The following is a 7,181-nucleotide window of genomic DNA, read 5'->3' as shown; positions in this document are numbered from 1 at the left end:
CTACCGTGGCTCCCTCTTTGTTCACAGCTTTTGCAATCCAATTGCTAATAATTATCCATGCATGTTGACTTCCTGATTGATCGATTTCACTATTTTGGGTGGTTAGCACATATATTTGAGGTCGCTGGACTTCCCTGTGTTGTTGGTGCTGTGGCTGGGCAGTGCCATCAAGTCGGTTCTGACCCACAGTGACCCCATGCACAACAGAATGGAACACTGCATGGTCCTGGGCCATCCTCACAACCCTTCCTATGCCCGAGCCCAGTAACGCAGCCACCGTGTCAATCCATCTCATTGAGGGCCTTCCTCTTTTTCACCGCCCCCTCCACTTTACCAAGCATGATGTTTGTGTTAGTCTAGGTAGACTAGAGAAACAAATCTACAGAAACTCGTATGTGTCTAAGACAGAGTTTTATATAAAGGGTAAACGTACATTAAGAAAGTATCACCACCCAGTCCAGTCCACGCCCATAAGTCCAACATTAGCCCATATGCCTGACACCAATCTACAAAGTCCTCCTCAAGCATACAAAACACACGCAATGACACCAAATGCAGGACGATCACAGGCCATAGAAAGTCTTTAAATCCACTGGCGGTGTAAGCATCTCAACGCTGGCAGGGGTCTCAATGTGGCTGCTCCAGCACCCAGGGCTGCATCAAGGTAGGTCCATGTGGTTTCTCCTCAGGGATGTCTCTCAGGAAGTGAGCCTTGGCAGCTGAAGAAGGGAACTGGCTAAGGCAGCCACACTGTGGTCCGACCATCAGAGAGCAAGAGACAAGAAAGGCAAGACTTGCCGAGCCATTATCTCTCTGCCCTTCAATGAATCCCACATGTGTTCATCGGCCAAGTTGGCACAATAAACCTACCTATCACAATGTCCTTCACCAGGGATTGGTCTCTACTGACAATATGTCCAAAGTATGTAATACGAAGCCTTGACATCCTTGCCTCTAAGGAACGCTGTGGCCTTTGTTCTATTAGCATTCGGTGGCACTTTCAATGCTCTTCTCCAGCACCACAATTCCGATGCACTGCTCCTTCTAGGGTCCTCCTTAGTCGATGTCTAGCAAGCATGTGAGGCAAAGGAGAACACCACAGCATGAGTGAAGTGCACATTCATCCTCAAAGAAACATCTTTGTTCTTCAATACTCTAAAGAGGTCTTGCGCAGCAGATTTACCTAATGTAACATCTTTTGATCTCTTGACTGCGGTTGCCATGAACACCGATTGCGGATCTAAGCAAGAGAAAATCCTCAACAACTTCGACCCTTTCTCCATTTATCATGGTGTTTGTTACCTGGTGGTCCAGTCGTGAGGGTTTTGGTCTTCGGTATGTTTAGTTGTAATCCATCCTGAAACCTACCATCTTTGAGCTCTGTCAGCCAGTGCTTCAAGTCCTCCTCACGTTCAGTAAGCACGGCGTGTCATCTTCAAACTGTAGGTTGTTAATAAGTCTTTCTCCAATCCTGACGCCACGTTCTTCTTCAGCTTCCCTGATAATTTGCTCAGCTTACAGACTGAACAAGTTTGGTAAGAGGATACAACCCTGACGCACACCTTTCCTGATTTTAAACCATGTTTTATTCCTTTGTTCTGTTTGCACAACTGCCTCTGGATCCATGTACAGGTTCCACAGGAGCACAATGGAGTGTTCTGGAATTGGCATTCTTCTCAAGGTGATCCACAGTTTATTAAGGTCCACACAGTTGGATTCCAGAATGTGTGGCTCATAATAAATGAAACACAAGTAAACATCTCTCTAGTGTTCTCTGCTTCAGCCAAGGTCCATCTGACATCAGCAATGATATCCCTTGTTCCATGTCCCCTTCTGCATCTGGCCTGAACCTCTGGCAGCAACCTGTCAGTGTGCTGCTGCAACAGTCGCTGGATGATCTTAAGAAATTTTACTTGTGTGCAATATCAATGATATCATTCTACAGTTTGAGTGGTCTGTTGGGTCACCTTTCTTTGGAATGGGCACCAATGCGGATCTCTTCCAGCCGGTTGGCCAGGTAGCTATCTTCCAGATTTCCTGGCCTAGGTGAGTGAGGGTGTCTAGAGTCTTCTGAAGCATTTTAATGAGTATTCCAGCAATTCCTGGAGGATTATTTTGGCTAATGCTTTCTGACTAGGTGTGTTCTCCTCATCTTTCAGTGCTTCCTGCATCAAATATGTTGCCATAGAATCTTGCAACTCAAGGTTTGAACTGTTTCTTGAGTTCTGGAGCAGCTTCTTCTACTTTGGTCTTCTAACTCTAGGTCTTTGCACCTCCCATGATAACATGAGTTTTGTCTTCTCTGGCGGACCTTTGAGATTTTCTATTCAGCTCTTTGACTTCATCCTTTCTTCCATTTGCTTCAGCTACTCTATGCTTAATAGCAAGTTCCAGAGTCCCCTCTGACATTCACTTTGATTTTTTTTCTTTCTTTCCTGTCATTTTAATGACTTCTCTGTAGGTGGATAGATATTCTCCTATCACTTCAAGATAGAAGCCATTCTTCTTAGATTCGGCATTCCCAGCCCAATATGCCATATTGTCTGATTCAAAGCAGTCAATATATGTCCAGTTAGCTCTAGAACTAACCCCTGGGATTTCATCTTCATGTGTTCCATTTTACTTTTGAAGACTTCCATTTTCCTAGATTCACACTTCATATATCCCATGTTTCAATTCGCAGTGGTTGTGTGTAATGGTTTGGTCTCACTTTGAGTTGGGGAGAGGACACAACGAAGCCAATCTGCACCCAGTCCTCACAGCATTCACGACAAACCGCCAAGTGCCACAGAGTTAGTTTTGACTCATGACAACCCTGCGGGACAGAGTAGAGCTGCTCCTTGGCTTCTCTGGGACTGTGGCTCTTTATAGAAGATAGTCTCATCTTTTGCCCTCAGAGTGGCTGTTGGGTTAGAACTGTTGACCTTGTGGCTAGCAGGCCAACACACGTAACCTATCCTGCCACCAGGGCTCCTCGCCTGCAGAATAGGGAAAGATAATGGATTTCCTTCTCAACAGATGGGGTGTTATATTCTGAGGTAACTTAATTAAAGAAGATTCAATATTTAATTTCTTGTGTAGAGATCCAATGAAAGAACAGTGACATTTATAATTCTCCAATGTGTTAAAATTTGGTAGAGGACACATTTTAGTGTGATGACTGCTTTTTACATTTTTAAGAAAAGAATGTGTGCGTATATATCTATATGAATATACATACTCTTTTGAATATATTCAAATGCTGTAGAACTCCTGAAATGTCCTCACAGACTCTTAACATTACAAAGAACACAATGTGAAAACCACGTGAGTGGAGCATGCACTAGAGAAAACTATGGTGGCAGGGTGGCTAGAGTCTCAGCTGACAGCCTGTGGTGTGAGCTCCCCCAGGCATCTACCGTGGAAGACAGGCCTGGCGATCTGCTGTGGAAAGGCCACGGCCTGACAAACGCTTGGAGCAGTTCTACTCGGCACACGTGGGCTCTCCCCAAGCTGGCATTGCCTCCATGGCAACTCACCACCACCACCACATGTAAGAGGGATAATAGTTAGCATTGACATAGCTTTTGAAATTTGGTGATTGAATCCAGATGATCACGGAAGAACCGATTCATTTGCATGACGGTGCTGGTGAAGAAGCATGGACAGGCCACGGATGGCCGAAAGAACAAACAGCTCTGTCCGGGAAGAAGTAGGGCCGGAGCGCTCCCTCGAGGCCATGGTGGCGAGACTTCATCTCATGTACTTTGGACATGTGATCCGGAGAGACCAGTCCCTGGAGCTGCACACCATCCTTGGCTAAGTAGAAGGGCGGCCAAAAAAGAGGAAGGCCCTTGGCAAGATGGATTAGTGCAACTATGGGCTCAAGTATCAGAACGCCTGTGAGGCTGATGGGGTGGAGAGGTGGTGTGCGTAGGGCTACCAGGAGCCTGAACGGACTCGACAGCACCTAACACAGCAACAACAGGCACTGTTGAAAACACTCTCCTACACGAATAAGCTAAATCGTCAGAATAGCCCTGGGAGGCAGGTACCTCCATCATCGCGTCCACCTTGTAGACGAGAAATCAAGGAACAGAGCGCTTACATGATCTATCCATGGGTACTCCACTAAATCCAAGCTAAACGTGGGGGTGCACTGCCCCCAGCCCTCTGTTCTCTATCCCACAAGGCCCCTGAGGAAAGGGGCAGCCTTCAGTGGGGGGCCTCGGATCTCTGGCCCTGGGTCTGATGCCTCACGTCTGATGCCTCACATCTCTGGCTCGCTGAGAGGATCCCCGCCCTTCCTTGGCTCTGTGTCTTTCCACTGTCAGCTGTGTTGGGGCTCCGGGCAGCCCTTCTCAAACCGTCTGTGGGAGGGATCAATTAAAAAAATTTTTTTTTCGATACGGTAAGGTGTGATGAAAAAAAATTTTTGTTATAAAAAAAATCACACCAACACTAAAGAATTTGTGCAATAAGTGTTAAATGAGGACCTAATTTGCCATGTAAGCTTTCATCAAGAACAATACAATGGTTTTTTAAAAGACGTATGCAATACGAGCCTAATTTCTAAAAACTAGGTTCTACTTATATCAATATGCTTCTATAAAAATTGCAGACCAGGAAGCCCTATTGGATGTTCTGCTCTGTCAGCTGGAGTCAAAATCCCCTAACAACAATACAAAAATTGCTCTCCATGTTTATGGACCCGTGCTCATTCTCTGTATTTATCTTGCCTGGAGCAGTAGTGAGTTGTTTGTGGGCCCACCCCAGCGCTGTCCCAGAGTCCAATGAAAGCAAGTCTGTGCCTGAGTCTGCAGTGCTGCACTCTGAAGCTTCCTGAGACAAAACGCAAAGAGCAGTAACTTTCCCACCAAGTTCCTGGGAGGGAAGGAGCAGGGCTGTGTGAAATCCCCTGCTGTCAGGGGACCCACTCAAAACCCTGCTGGGTTGGATACTAGCTCTGGCAGCATAGGAAGCTATGCAGTGGGCTACTAACCACAGTAGGCTCAAACCCACCACCTGCTCTTCTGGAGAAAGATGAGGCTTTCTGCTATTGTAAAGATTTACAGCCGAGGAGCCTCACGGGTGGGGGGGGGGCGGGTATTGTAACCTACAAGGTGAGTCAGAATGCACTCAGTGACAGTGGGGCGGGTTTTCCTTGATCTTAGAAATAGAGTTTTCTTATGTACTGCTAATGAGATAGTGCCTGAGGAGGGTGGGTCCTAATAACCTCTGAGTTATAAAGGAAGCAGAGTAGATGTCCACATTAGGGGAAGCCAAAGAAGGACAATCGACAGATGCATCTCCCGGCCCAGGAGCACCACAGCCTGCCAGCAGCCATCAGAAGTTGAAATAGACAAGGAAGGAGACCCCAAAAGATCTACATCCTGAATTTGGATTTCTAACCTCCTGAATTATGAGAAAGTCCATTTTTATTCTTTAAAGCCACCCATTTATGATATTTATGTTATGTCAGCCCTAGGCAACGAGGTCTTAGGCCTAACACAACCTTGATGACTCTCTCTATCAAACTACGGCATTCTGAGTCCACAAATTTAGGCGCAGCTCTATCACCCCCATTTGGGAGTCATGTGAATGGGGGGGAGGGGGGCAGGTTATGAACCCACATCTGCCTCACTTTGTAAATTTAGTAAATGGACATCCTACATTGCACTCACGAAGGTGACGAGATTAATGAGGTTGTGTTTGTAATGCATCGTGCCTAATACTGTCTAGTCATCCATCTCCAATGATATATTAGCGTTAGTGCCCAAAGTACAGGTAGGGCCTGGGGAGAGAGCATGGCTCTCTTTGATCATTGGGAACCCAAAGAGAAGATCTGGGTGAGAAGCAACTTCTGGAAGTCCAGACATGAGAAGGACTTCCCAGAAATGTCTCCCAACAAAAGAAAATTCGAGAAAGAAAGGTACACGATCAACTCAGATCAATCTTCCGATTTTCCATGAAGATTTGCTGCAGGAAGAAGTCTTGGCCAAGTACACGGAGGCCTGTTCATCCCATTTCTCCTTGGTGTCTCAAGTACACCAGGAGCACTTGAATGCCAAACACTGCTGTGTCTGCATTGCTTGATTCCAACATCATAAGCAGGGATGACCGTCTGTGTGCATCGAGGTGAATGCCAGGGGACCGGGGCCTGCCACTTATCGTCAGTGTGGTTGTTGCTGGGTGCCATCAAGTCTATGCGTGACCTAATGAAACACTGCCCGGGCCTGTGCCGTCCTCACAATTGTTCTTAGGTTGGAGCTGAGATGGATTGACTGCAGGGGCTGCAGCAATGAGCACAGATTTCCTTGGTGAGACTGTGACACATGTCCCTAAGCCATCTGGCCTCCGTTTCATAAGCAGTAAAATAAGTGGTCAGCCTTGGATCCCTCTGTTTCTTCCTGATCCTAAGCAGCTAGAGGCTCAGTCTAGAATGGCACACCCCACACTCCCGAGTGCAGCTGAATTGGTGACTTGTCGTTATTTGCTGTGGAGTCCACTCTGACTCCTGGTGACTTTGTGTACCACACAACACCAACTGACGTACAGCCCTGCACCATCCTCACACCGCTTAGCATACCTGAGTCCATCACTGCAGTTAGTTACTGAGCCAATCCATCTCTTTGAGCCTCTCACTCCCCTTCCTGGCCCTGTTTCACCAAACATGATGCCATCCTCCACCATCGGTGCCTCCTGATGGTGTGTCCAGTGCAAGCAAGTTGGACAATATTCTTTATGAAGCATAGGTAAGAAAATAATATCAGGTTCTGCCCATCCATCTTTTTACTCTTTTTTTTTGTAGGTCAACTCTTTAATTCCAGTTTCTTTTTTTTCAGTTTTTAAAATTGTTTTATTGACATATAATTCACAAATCATAGTTTAATAGTTCAATCATAGTAAGAAGCATTGTGCAAAATAAATATCAGAATATTTTCTACTTTCTTGTACTCATTGTTGTTAGCTTCTATTTTTCCCCCATGCCCCTTGGTAATTATTAATCCACTTACTATCTATAGCTTTACCTATCTTGAGTGTCATATACAGGACACCCCACAAACAGAATCAACAATGACAAAGCTAAATAGTAAAAACTTCAATCACACAGAAAGCAGAAAATATTAAGAACTGAAACTACTTTAAAGTGACCACACTCACTACTAAAGAACAGTGCCCATACTCCTACCAAGTAGATT

This window comes from Tenrec ecaudatus, chromosome 6, assembly GCF_050624435.1.
Source record: "Tenrec ecaudatus isolate mTenEca1 chromosome 6, mTenEca1.hap1, whole genome shotgun sequence".
NCBI lineage: Eukaryota > Metazoa > Chordata > Mammalia > Afrosoricida > Tenrecidae > Tenrec > Tenrec ecaudatus.
This window is presented reverse-complemented; position numbering follows the sequence as displayed.